This window comes from Schistocerca nitens, chromosome 2 (genome assembly GCF_023898315.1).
Source record: "Schistocerca nitens isolate TAMUIC-IGC-003100 chromosome 2, iqSchNite1.1, whole genome shotgun sequence".
NCBI classification, from domain to species: Eukaryota; Metazoa; Arthropoda; class Insecta; order Orthoptera; family Acrididae; genus Schistocerca; species Schistocerca nitens.
In genome coordinates, this window is record NC_064615.1 from 72,717,887 (window position 1) to 72,732,094 (window position 14,208).

Genomic DNA, 14,208 nt, shown 5'->3' on the forward strand with positions numbered 1-14,208 from the left:
GTTTCTATTCTCTTCTTGTCCAAACTATTTACCGTCCATGTTTCACTTCCATACATGGCTACACTCCATACAAATACTTTCAGAAATGACTTCCTGACACTTAAATCTATACTCGATGTTAACAAATTTCTCTTCTTCAGAAACGATTTCCTTGCCATTGGCAGTCTACATTTTATATCCTCTCTACTTCGACCATCATCAGTTATTTTGCTCCCCAAATAACAAAACTCCTTTACTACTTTAAGTGTCTCATTTCCTAATCTAATACCCTCAACATCACCCAGCTTAATTCGACTACATTCCATTATCCTCGTTTTGTTTTTGTTGATGTTCATCTTATATCCTCCCTTCAAGACACCATCCATTCCATTCAACTGCTCTTCCAAGTCCTTTGCTGTCTCTGACAGAATTACAATGTCATCGGCGAACCTCAAAGTTTTTATTTCTTCTCCATGGATTTTAATACCTACTCCGAATTTTTCTTTTGTTTCCTTTACTGCTTGCTCAATATACAGATTGAATAACATCGAGGAGAGGCTACAACCCTGTCTTACTCCCTTCCCAACCACTGCTTCCCTTTCATGTCCCTCGACTCTTATAACTGCCACCTGGTTTCTGTACATACAATAACAAATATCACGAACGATTCAATTCCTTGCCCTGCAAGGTCTGTGGCCTCTTTGAAATGTGTTATATTTTTTTCTTTGGAATCTAATATGTTTTTTTATAGGACATCGGTACAAAAACAAATTTGTAGTGATGAAATCTGAAAAGAAAGACTAGTTAACGTTAAGTAATGTAGCCGTATCGGTTTAATTTCGTGTTGCAGAAGCAACGAGGAAAGAGAAAGATGTTTCGAGACGGGAATAAAACCTGTTGAACGAAGCTGATAGGCTATTTGGCGGTGAATCTGAGTTGAGAATAAACAAGGCAAAGGCGAAAGTGATGAGTAATAGGAAGAAGAATAGCCACTCTCTAAACATCAGATCTGATGAAAATACGGCACAAGAACCGATAAAGTTCCGATCACCAGCAAATAATATAACATCAGATGCAGTCTGACAGAAATCTGAATCATTTTAAACATGGTGCTGTAGCAGAATGTTAGAAATAATTTAAGATAAAAGTTGAGATTGAGTACAAAATTTAGAGATATTTCAAAAAACACAATAGGAAGACCGACATCAGAAGCCGGAAGAATTAACCAAGAACTGGAAGGAATAGAAAAAGAAAAAAACCGCAGTCAGTTTGGGTAGAACATATTGAACAGATGCTGTAGCAGATACATAGGGATGAAGAGATTAGCGTAAAGTAGGAAGAAGCTAAAATCTGTGTTAAGTCTGTAGAGAGATCAGTGATTTAAGAAAAAATATAAGACAAGAGAAGGGTTCACCAGCAGCCTTCTCCAAATTCCTACATGGTTGTTTTCTAGTATTATCTATGTACGTGAAACTAAAAATCCGACTTTCTTAGAGAGCATGTCAGATTTTGTAAAGGTGACCCAACCCTTTCAATGAACCACATGCCAAACACTTTAGGCTTCTTTCCCAAGAGCGTACAATGATAGTTATACACATACAGCGAGGCAACAATGAAAGGATGTACAATTCTAGCTAACGAAAACCATCTACTCATTGCGCTGCACTCTATGGCCCGAGAATTTTGTAACTTGAATTAATGTTCATCCTGCAGCTTTACGTCGGAAGCAGTGCAATAATGCCCCGCTTTTAGAGAATATATGAATGAGATGGAGGGAAGGCTGGGTGACCTACTTCTTTTCGAGAGTGCAATGATGTCGTACTCACGTTTCACTTCTCTGGAAAGCGATAGCTAAAGTATATTCTTTCCGGCACATTGTTATGTCAGTTGCCACTTCTGCACTAGTCTGACAGTACAATCGGCAGTTGATAAAGGCACCTAGTAGTTTACGAACTGACGCAAGATGGTGAAATCAGATACAGTTTGCAAGAGATGCTCGAATTGTCGAGTGATGAAATTTCCTTTCAGGACTACATAAAGGCAAACGCATTCTGCTGTCAAGTTGTTGCGAACATGAATTCGAGATCGAGTAATTGAGGAAACGTTATGAAAGCTCTGGCAGCAGGAACAACGTGGGGCAGACTCGGAAGCGAAGGAAAGAACTGCACGGGTGAGATACGGCCGCAGAACTTCCCGTCTTGGGATCACGAACATCGGCTTGCAGTGTCGGGCACGCTTTAATTCTTAACTGTTGGACAGCATGAGAGTCAGGGATGCGAAAGAAAGTAGAGTGATTTAAACAAATAAGTGAACGTACCTGTATTTCTGAACATAAGGCTAACACATTCTGGAGGCGTTGGTATTAATACGTAAGAAATAAAGCCTGGAGAAAGTTACAGTGTCTTAGAAAATTCATTAACTTTTACTATTGAACTGTCCTGTTATCATGTTGGTAAAAATATAAACGTTCGCTCATTTCTACACTGCACAGCAGGTGCTAAACATTTTTCATCTTGCAGAACAACATCGTAAACAACGACTGATGACAGACTTATCAAAGTTCACTCACTGACCAAAGAACAAGTCGCTCAATTCACGTGTGAACCAAAATTATTGCTTGACTCAGAGCAGTTGTTAGGAAACGGGTCTGTGCATATAAGGTGCAGTCTGCAACTTTATAAAACTATACTGACAGAAGTAGACAACATTAACAGTAGGCGCCGGCCGGTGTGGCCGAGCGGTTCTAGGCGCTTCAGTCTGGAACCGCGCGACCGCTATGGTCGCAGGTTCGAATCCTGCCTCGGGCATGGATGTGTGTGATGTCCTTAGGTTAGTTAGGTTTAAGTAGTTCTAAGTTCTAGGGGACTGATGACCTCAGATGTTAAGTCCCATTGTGTTCAGAGACATTTTTTTAACAGTAGGCTATGTCCTGAGCAGGAGTTAAGGCGTACCTCACACTTTTAATTTCCCTTACATGCGTCATGCGTAAAAATACGTCAAGAAAGAAAAAAGAGACGAAAAACAAGTATCACAAGGCAGTGAGAGTTAAAAAATTTGGTACAACGATAAAAACTCGCAACTGGAAGGAAGATATGTGCAGTGTCTCCCGAAACCTTCCAGGCTGTTGTTGCAACTTACTTCTTTCCACACCTTGGCAATATCCACGCAACTTTATCACCGTTGGTGTTACCATGACGAAAAAGCCCCTAGAACATAGCGGAGTATCGATGTTCATAACAGTATTTTTATTAATGGTTCAAAATGGTTCAAATGGCTCTGCTGTGGTCATCAGTCCCCTAGAACTTAGAACTACTTAAACCTAACTAACCTAAGGACATCACACACAGCCATGCCCGAGGCAGGATTCGAACCTGCGACCGTAGCAGTCGCACGGTTCCGGACTGCGCGCCTAGAACCGCGAGACCACCGCGGCCGGCCAATTTTATTAATGTTGAACGGCCATTCAGACCTTTTCGAGTTGCATATAAAAGTTGCGAACTGTCACTATCCTACGAAGGCACAACGGTAAGTAAATCCTAAAAATGTTGTCACTTTCCACTACCGGAGGATGCCATATTTCTCACACACACACTCTACTTTTTTTCAGCCAGGAACGAAAACGTGGTGATATCTCACTTAGCAGCGTCGCAGGGAAAGCAAAAAAAGAAAAGGCCAAGGAGTAACGTATCCCCATTGTACACGCTGCTTGGCTGCACTTTCGCTGCTTCAGATACGTCCCTCGCGTGTTTGGTGCGGCGTTATCACTACGATCAAGGAATTGAGAACTCTTGTGCAACTGTTTGCGGCACCAGCACAATAGATACTAATTACGTTATGCCACTGTATACCTGAGTTCCGTACAATATTTAATTGACGCAGCTCCTACTCTAATCTACCCGTCGAGAGACATACCCGTAGAGAGACTCGCTTGTATGAGCTGATGCATGTCATTAGATAACAGTGCATTCGATAACATAGGAGCAGATTGGCAACACTACCGTCCTAAGATAGGCCCAACGGAACGTTAAATAAAGGCACTTACCCTAACCGACATCTGACACTGCATGCTGCTTATCTTCTCCCATGACGATCAAGAAACATGCAACTTTTGTAAACAGTGCAAGAAATAATTATCAGACTGTACTTTAAAACTTAGCTTGTACACACTGTCAGCAATATGCACTGAACAAAAGATATAAGTAAATTGTTAATGGGTTTAGTACGCATTATCCTAGTGCCAATAAGTTCTTAGCGTAAGTTAGTTTAAGTTAGATTAAATAGGATGATCTCAGCAGTTTGGTCCCATAAGACCTTAACACAAATTTCCAGTTTAACTTCAGTTTTGTTCTCACAGCTTTTGACAAACTTTATACTCGTAAATAACCTTGATAGTTTGTTTCAATAGCAGCCAACCTTCCGAGAAAAAGGCACGAACGAGTAAAATCTCTGAAATACCACAGAGAATGAAACGGAACAAGTCAGCAGCGAGACATAGCATATTCGGCGCCATCTAGCCCTTGTCTTTTCCAAGATTAGTCGCCATTACTAGACTGATCAAAATGTAGAGTCAACCATTTTTTTGGAGAACCATTATACCAATACATATCCAACTCACTCTTCTATACGTTGCATAGTTACGAAGTCTAGTAGTCTAGGAATGTACAGGGATTGCTTTCAGAATCATGTAACGGCCGTTGTGTTCCTCAGTCTTGAGTAAATGTGACCGACTGTTCAGTATTGTGGTCCTGTTAGGTCATCGACTAACAGAGAGAATTTGTCCGAATGAGTATAATGGCTCGTGCTTCCACTGGTTCAGAAACGGGGTATAAAATACTGGGTACAAGGAACACTGACCGCACCATCGTCAGTGCGGTAAAGGAAATTGTGCTCTATGATATGATGACAACTAAGATAGAAATGTTCGCAAACACTTTTTATTTTGTTATATTTTATCGCCAGATGGACAGAAAAATTACTGGAGAGCAGCTCAGTTAAAGAATAGCAGGAGGAGAAAAGCATCGTGCCTGTATTAAGGTGACAGTAGCGTTGCCAATCTGCTCCCCTGCAACAAATGCACTGTTCCTGTAAGCTCATATAAACAACAGTGACTGTGAGTGTCTCTTTACACGTCGCCTCTGTTCAACGCAACGTGCGATGTGGTGCAGTAGTTAAGCCACTGGACTCGTATTTAGGAGCAGAGAGGTCCAAATACCCCCATAGTCTTGCAGTTTTATGTTTTCTAGAATTTCCCTATTTTATTTAAGGTGAATGCCTGGGTGATTCCCTCGTACAGGCTGCTGCCAATTTCCTACTCTATTCTTGAATAATCTGAACTTAAGCTTCGTGTCTAATGATTTCATCGACGGAACGTTAAAGCCTAATGTTGCAATTTTCTCCTTTTTAGGCTTCCCCGACATATCATCTGTATCTTGCTCCGCTGTATAATACACCGAGTAACAGTCCGATAACCACCTCCGCTAGGATCTTGCCTATTCGGCAGTACGGGTCTCCCGCATCGTCCCCTACGCTCCTCGGAGTATGGGACCTCATCACCATCAACAGTCCTATAGCGAACGAAAGGAGGAGATAAGCAAAAGATCCAAGACGCGTCCTGAAAAATCATCATCCATCGCCCTTCACACAACTCTTAGCTTAAAAAACAACCACTAAAGAAATTAAGAGGTATCAGAAGGTTTCATAAGTGTAGTTCCACTAAGGGACGTGATACTACTGGCTCGGAGATTATCCTTCCGTAAGTGGAGTTCTCTGATCAGAGCTCGAAAAGCAGTCCCTAATTGCAGACAAAGTTTAGAACAGCGACAAATAATTGCTGAAGGAAGCAATACCTTAAGTTCCTATTCAGGTTTACGTGTATAAAAAATAGAGCAACACTACACGAACGATGAGGTAATAAAAACCTATAAATTTTGGATTCATTTCGATTCCATGTTCATAATTATGGTAAGAAAGATAAAAATCTAAGTATTCTTCGAGAGTAACTCGCGAGATCTTTAGAGAACTTATAACACCCGAGGCATTGAGCAGAACTTTAACATGAGTACCTCTGGGCCACTTCGCTCGATATATCACCGCAAATTGAATGACAAGTAAACAAGCATCACATAGTACATAGCACATGAAAAAGTCACTCTTATCTCCAAACATTTATTTTAAAAAATTAAATTTTACTTGGAGTGCCAGTCTCACGCTTAATTAGGCTGATATACAGCCTGCTATTGATTGAAGGTTACTAACTGACTTAATAGAACATGGAGACTGAAATTATTGAAAGACCTTGACTTTCGCTTGTAGATCACATTTATAATTTCGGCAAAAATCGTGAAGCCTATAACTGCATACAAGCCACCGTACGTACCACTCAGATGAATACTTAGGTAATATTTCTTCGTGATCTGCTAGTATCTTGACTGCAATATCATATCCACTTTCTTGTTTTATCTGTGTCCTTCCTATTAAAACACAGTGTAATTTCTCGGCAAGCTGATACTTAAATTTCTATACAACTCTCCGTTCGAAATAGATAATTTCATTTAACGGTGCCAAATTTTGGTCATTATGCTGCCTTGTGGAACCATACTTTCTTTGCAGTTTTGGGCTATAGTAACGTTAACGTTAACGTAATCGATATCTTGAATCAAATGCTATGAAAAAAACTATTCATATTTCCATTCATATTTCCTGTCTTCAGGGAAAGTATTACATTTTTCCTCATAGTCTGTCTGCTTCAGTTGAGTGTAACGCTTATTAACATTATTTTCTCCGCAAGACTCTAGGTTTCCTTTGTTTTCACAAAATACGACAAGTTCGGTTTGAAATTAATATTGAACGGAAGTGACTCTTCGGTTTCGGGCAAAATGAAGGCACAGTTGTGCTAGCTACTTACGGATCTACCTAATTATTATTTTCATATCCCAATGTTTACCAAATGACGCTTCGCTTCCGTTCTTGACAGGATCTGCGCTACAGCACATTTAAAAAATCTTCGCTCTGCATAAACGAATGTTATTTGGTTACCTTCTTGTTTTTCCGGGTAATCGAAAGTCGGGTAGTAGCTTCAGCCAGTCTCTCAATGACTCATTGTCGACTGCACAATCTATTCACACAGATATAGCATCAACTTTGCGAAGAAGGGCATGCCGCTTGTGTTATTTCTGTCCTGTTGGGTAGTCAAGCCGTGAAAGATGTCTGCGTCCACATGTTTTGAAACGCCAGGCGCATATTTTGAAGCGTTTTCCAATAGATATGAGCTTGTGTCCTAAAGCCAAAAATTCAGAGATGAGTTATTGTTTTCTCTCACAGAAATCGTTAACGATACTTCAGCTTGAATGTCCCGCTTTTTCTTTGTTGGTGATTGCCAGCAGTCCTATAACAAGAGTATAAACTTAGGAAAACTGTGAAGTTATAACAGTAATATCTATGTATCTCTTCCATATTTTCTGATCACAATCTTTCCTCCGTAGATTTCCGTGACGATAAGTTGCATTTTCCCATTGAAGTGCTTTCTTCCGACTTTTTTTCTCACCTTAGGTTTTACAGTATAGTGTATTTTATGGTTTGTAAGTCGTTATTCAAATCGTCTTCTGTTCCATTCTGAACAGTACTATATTTATGCCGCACGTTGCTCATTTAAACTGAATTTCACGTGTGTTCTTGGGCGTTAAGCTGTATTTGTTAATAATATATGTTTGACATTTCCAATCTGCTGATTTATTTTTGCTGCCTATAGGTACAAAGTGTCACCAATTTTCAGTTTTATATAACTTCTTCAGACATCCATATGACGGTGCAACCAACCGAAATACGGAAAGCAAAACAAATAACGTACAAAAAAAAAATGGCTCTGAGCACTATGGGACTTAACTTCTGAGGTCATTAGTCCCCTAGAACTTAGAGCTACTTAAACATAACTAACCTAAGAACATCACACACATCCATGCCCAAGGCAGGATTCGAACCTGCGACCGTAGCGGTCACGCGGTTCCAGACTGTAGCGCCTAGAGCCGCTCTGCCACCCCGGCCGACAAATAACGTACACATGGGAGACATATTGTGCAGATCCACTTTACTTGTATATACGTAACGAAGAGGTTCATTAACAACGAGATAAACACATCTGTCTGAAAAATGACTGCACTGCGAAGTTTTTACGTCAGGTAGTCACTACGAAAAGCTATATTGATGTCGATATACGTATGCCTGCCTGAGATAATGACCACTGATACCTCAGAATCACCTGTTTGCAATGTCTTCTTTCTTTAAAAGTATTAAAAAGTGGGCTTGTGTTTTATATCTCCTACGTTTACGCTATTTGATTTGCTCACTGTATTCCTCAGTCGATTTATTGGTCATTCACAAGGATGCCTGAATATGAAGTTATATATCTCTGAATTCAATAACTTCTTGTACATATAAACAGCAAAACTAAAGACAGATGACTGGAAAATGTCAAAATGTACACGAAAAACGACGCACCACGAAAGGATTATCCCAGTGGGACGGAAATAGGTAGCTGTGATGTACACGTACAGACAACCAAATGATAATAATTTTAGAAAAATTGGGTGATTTATTCGGCAGAAAGAGCTTCACAAATTGAGAATGTCAATAATGGGTTAGTCCACCTCTAGCCCTTATGCAGGCAGCGGCCTGGCAGTGATTGATAGAGATGCTGGATATATTACTAAGGGATATCGTACCACAGGCTGTCCAGTCGGAGAGGTAGATCTTCAAAATCAGATCTCCGCAGGTCATCTCTGCAGACAATTCTACTCCAGTCAGTGAGATTCAAGGCCGAAAACGTGTGTGGAAACGCCGCAGGCAGCGGTGGGTTATCAACCTGACTGTCACCCGCCTTACGGCCCGACAGACAGGAGTGGTGGTCTGGGGTGCCATTTTCCTTCATAGCAGGACCCCTTTTGTAGTGTCGGCAGACTTGCCAACACTACGCACACTAATTGAAAGAGGCGGTCAAGATGCACGCGCTAACTCACGAAGGATGGAGTGAGGTCTGAAACAGGATACGTAATGAATGTTATAAAGAAAAGTACGTAGCTCCTTGAATACTTAACTTTTAATCCCTCATTGTATACATCGTTCTTGATGAGCCATCTGGAGATTGTGGCGATACAAGTGAGACTCTTTAGATACAAGGAATGTTACAAATGGCGCCTTGCTAGGTCGTAGCCATGTACTTAGCTGAAGGCTATTCTAACTGTCTCTCGGCAAATGAGAGAAAGGCTTCGTCGGTGTAGTCGCTAGCAACGTCGTCGTACAACTGGGGCGAGTGCTAGAACGTCTCTCGAGACCTGCCGTGTGGTGGCGCTCGGTCTGATCACTGACAGTGGCGACAGGCGGGTCCGACATGTACTAATGGGCCGCGGCCGATTTAAGCTACCACCTAGCAAGTGTGGTGTCTGGCGGTGACACCACACCTTTGGTTGTCATCTGCGGCACCCTTTACAGCGCAGCGGTACGCTGACGAGATTCTGTGCCCCGTTTTGTTGCTCTTCGCGGTAAGCAATCCTGGGCTTACATTTCAGCAAGACAGTGCCCATCTGCACACAGCGAAAGTTTCTACTTGGCTAGCTATGTCGCCGGATCTCTTCCCAACTGAGAATGTTTGCAGCTTAACGGACGGGGCCCTCCAATCAGCTCTGGATTCTGACGATCTCAGGTACCAACTGGATATAATTTGGCACGATATCCCTCAGGAGGACTTCCAACAGCTCCACCAATCAATGCCAAGCTGAGTAAATGCTTGTACAAGGGCCAGAGGTGGACCAACACGTTACTGAATTGCTCAGTTTGTGGATCTCTTCCTCTTGAATAAACCACCCAATTTTTCTGAAATTGTAATAATTTGTTTGTACATGGTGCATCACATTTCCGTCCCATTCGGATAATTCCCTCGTAGTGCGTCTTTTTACTCTCCTTAGAGTGTGTGATAGTTACATTAAAATTCATATTATGAGCGGGTCGCCAGGAGAGTGAACACTCAAATAAGACATGTAATTTCGTAACTAATGGTCTATTACATCCACAACAATAACGCTTTTAGAAAAGCATTAGCACCGTATGAAAACGTCAGCACACCTAACACGGAGCTGGTTCTAACCCATATATCTCGTCATAAGTTTATCCACAAGTGTAATACAGTCGTAACAGAAATGCAAATCTATCTTGAGCAATGCGGGCTGAAACGAGTCCCAGCACCGTTACCGATTACCAAAAGTGCATACCAATCTACTTCCTCCGGACCACCAAGCCTACATGAGGAGCAAATGTCCCAAATCCCGACTAGAAGTGAATATGATGCCACATCTCCCCGGGAAGTGAAAGAGAATCATCTACAGATGGCACATTCTGCTAGACAAGCACTTCTTAAGATCTGCCAGCCAGTAACATGGCAGCCATTCTCCAGTCTGTCCACTTTTCATACTTTTTTTAAATAGTAGCTTACATTAAATTGTGCTTGGCTGGTTCAAATGGCTCTGAGCACTATGGGACTTAACATCTATGGTCATCAGTCCCCTAGAACTTAGAACTACTTAATCCTAACTAACCTAAGGACACCACAAACATCCATGCCCGAGGCAGGATTCGAACCTGCGACCGTAGCAGTCGCGCGGTTCCGGACTGAGCGCCTAGAACCGCGAGACCACCACGGCCGGCAATTGTGCTTGTTTTTTCTTTGAGAAAATCAGTCTTAAGTTATTACTTCTCTCTTCTAAACATAATTTTAATTGAAACTTCCTGGCAGATTAAAACTGTGTGCCCGACCGAGACTCGAACTCGGGACCTTTGCCTTTCGCGGGCAAGTGCTCTACCATCTGAGCTACCGAAGCACGACTCACGCCCGGTACTCACAGCTTTACTTCTGCCAGTACCTCGTCTCGGTCGGGCACACAGTTTTAATCTGCCAGGAAGTTTCATATCAGCGCACACTCCGCTGCAGAGTGAAAATCTCATTCTGGATAATTTTAATTATTAGCGTATTCATCCAATTATATCTGTATCTGCTTTGAGAGATCCAGGGAGGATCGGACCGACAGTATCCTCGCTGCTCGCGGAAGCATACTTAAGCTGATATTCTGGCCTTCTGGACGGTCATTTCTGAGAATTTGCGATGTATTTGATACGCCAGTGGCTCTGACAGAGCTCACAGCACCCGCCCTGTTCAGGACAGAAAACCTAACGCACAGGATTCAAGTGCCTGGCATCTTTAACCTATACTTTAGTGGCTGCTTGGGAGGTTCACAACGTTACAGTAAGTGCGTGTTGTTTCCGCTTACTTAGCAATTAGTTCGTTAACAACATATCCAGAGTCTTTTTGGCCAGTTTATTTCCTTATACGTTAACATCAATGTCAGTGAACTCTGCAATACAACGCCCTTCGAGAAAAAATGCCTTCTTTCAAATTCATTTTTTCGTGTATTACGGCATTCATGAGTTATGATTTCATTGTGTGAGGCGCTGCGTTATTCTGTTGCCTCTGGGTTTTCTTGTAGTCCGCTGTGACTGTTTTCAACTTGCGCTGTGCAATATAAATTGTGTGAATGATGTTTCAATATGTGTGAGTCCCTGCATAAATAGACTACAAGAAAACATAAAAGCAATGGAATAACGCAGCACTATATACATGGAAAACATCACGCCTAAATGCCACAATACACCAAAAAACTCATTCGACAGTTGGAATTATTTCCCGAAAAGCTTCGTGAAGAAATGAAGGAAAATCGTGACAGATAACAAAAATCTTATTATGTAAACAAACTCAATGAACATGATCCGTATCTAAAGACTAGAAAGATGCACAAGTCACACCAATGTCCAACAAAGGAAACAGAAGTAATTCGCTGAATTATAGACCCATAACACTAAGGTCGATTTGCAGTAGCATTCTGGAAAATATACTCTGTTCGAACACTATGTACTATCTCGAAGAAAACTATTTATTATGTAAAGAAATAGCTAATAAGGATCGAGAAAATATGGTTCTTGTGAAACACAACAAGTTCTGTATTCTGGCGAGGTACTGAGTGCTATCGACAGGGAATGTCAAATTAGTTCCATGTTTTTAGATTTCCAGAAGACTTTTGACACCCTTCCTCACAAGCGACTTCTAATCAAATTGCGTGCCTATGGAGAATCGTCTCAAATGCGCGACTAGATTTGTAATCTCTTGTCAGAAAGGTCACTGTCCGTAGTAATCGACGGAAAGTCACCTAATAATACAGAAATAATATCTGGCGTTCCCCAAGAGAGTATTATAGGCCATCTGCTGCTCCTGGTCTAGATAAACGTTTTAGGAGACAGTCAGAGCGCCCCTGTTGGATTGTTTGGAAATGATGTCGTCATTTACCATCTTATAAAGTCATTAGGTGATCAAAACAAATTGCAAAACAATTCAGACAATGTATCTCCAATGTGCGAAAGTGGCAACTGACTCTAAATAATGAAATGTGTGAAGTCATCCACATGATTTGTAAAAGGAATCCGTTAAATTTCGGTTACAGGATAAAACACACAAATCTAACCGCTTGTAATTCAACTAAATACTTAGGGAGTACAGCTGTGAATAACTTAAACTGCAACGATCACATAGATAATGCAGAGGAGAAAACAAACCAAAGACTGTGATTTAATAGCAAAACAGAAAATGCAACAGGTCTCCTAAAGATACTGCTTACACTATGACTGTCCGCCCTCTACTGGAGTCTTGCTGTGTGGTGTAGAATCCGCATCATAGTGGACTGACGGAGGACATCGATAAAGTCCAAAGAGGGGCAGCTCGTGTTGTATTACGAAATGGGGGAGAGGATGCCACGTATATGATACGCGAATTGGAGTGGTAATCTTTCGAACAAATGCGTTTTTCGTTGCGGCAGGATCTTCTGACGATGTTTCCATCATCAACTTTCTCCTCAGGATGTGAAAATATTTTGTTGGGGCCCATCTCCAGAGGGAGAAAAAGCAATCAGAGTTCGCACGGTAATATTTAAGTGTTCGTTTTTCCGGTGCGCTGTACGAGTGGAACCGTAGAGAAGTAGCTTGAAGATGGTTCGATAAACCTTCTGTCAAGCACTTAACTGTGAATTGAAAAGCCGTCCTGTCGATATACATGTAGATGAAGAACTTTGTGTTTTCAATAACTGAGCAATTTATGGAAAGACAGGCTTGTAATTTTGAAAAGGCCTTGGTCTGCCAAGATGCAAACAAAACAAAATTTAAAAGAACAGAAAAGCCGGTTGAGACGGCTTACCAGAGCAGCGGCGGCAGATGGCGCACTGGTTGCCCGTTGCAGACAGGACCGCGCGGCGTGGCTGCTGGAGGCGCACTGGCGGCGGCGGGCGTTGCACGGCCTACTTCAGCCGCGCCTCCCCTGTCAGTCTCCGCTTCCTCCACTTCTGCAAAGGAAAGTGAAGCACCACGCGTGACGGTCGCACGCCCCGCGACACTTGTTACTGTAGCGGGGACACGCCGTGTTACCCGAGCCCGTACTACAGACAGCCTCGCAGTTAAAACCCTCTCATCGGTCAGGAGAGAAAGACGGTAAGATAGGGTGTTCCAGGTGAACTCGTGAGGAGAACGGCAGCATTGATGCCCAGTTTTGAGTCAGGTCCTCCATATATTATGTACGAAATTAATAACTATACGGCATTTACAAGCAGACAAAAAATGTGTCACGTCTCTGGACACATCTCTCCAATGGTAAAACTTACATAGTGGACGTTGCGTATTTCGTATTCTACGCACGATATACGCTCATAATATGCAACAACAACGTACTCTTCGGAGACACCCATTATAAAATATAGGTTTCCTGAATTTATCTTGAAATTTAAGCTACACTACTGGCCAATAAAATTGCTACACGAAGAAGAAATGCAGATGATAAACCGGCATTCATTGGACAAAATATATTATACTAGAACTGACATGTGATTACATTTACACGCAATTTGGATGCATAGATCTTGAGAAATTAGTACCCAGAACAACCACCTCTGGCCGTAATAACGGCCTTGATACGCCTGAGCATTGAGTCAAACAGAGCTTGGATGGCGTGTACAGGTACAGCTGCCCATGCAGCTTCAATACGATACCACAATTCATCAAGAGTAGTGACTGGCGTATTGTGACGAGACAGTTGGTCGGTCACCATTGACCAGACGTTTTCAATTCGTGAGAGATCTGGAGAACGTGCTG

The 14,208-nt window shown here is 41.9% G+C and overlaps 1 protein-coding gene across 1 annotated transcript in view; it reads right to left on the minus strand.

Annotated features, from left to right (window-relative positions):
* Positions 1-13,298, minus strand: part of LOC126234839 (protein artichoke) — a 360,491-nt gene extending 347,193 nt beyond the window's left edge. The window contains exon 1 of the mRNA XM_049943581.1: positions 13,262-13,298. The gene's annotated coding sequence lies outside the window, so the exon portion shown is untranslated. The remainder of the gene's footprint in view (positions 1-13,261) is intronic.
* Positions 13,299-14,208: the final 910 nt, after the last annotated feature.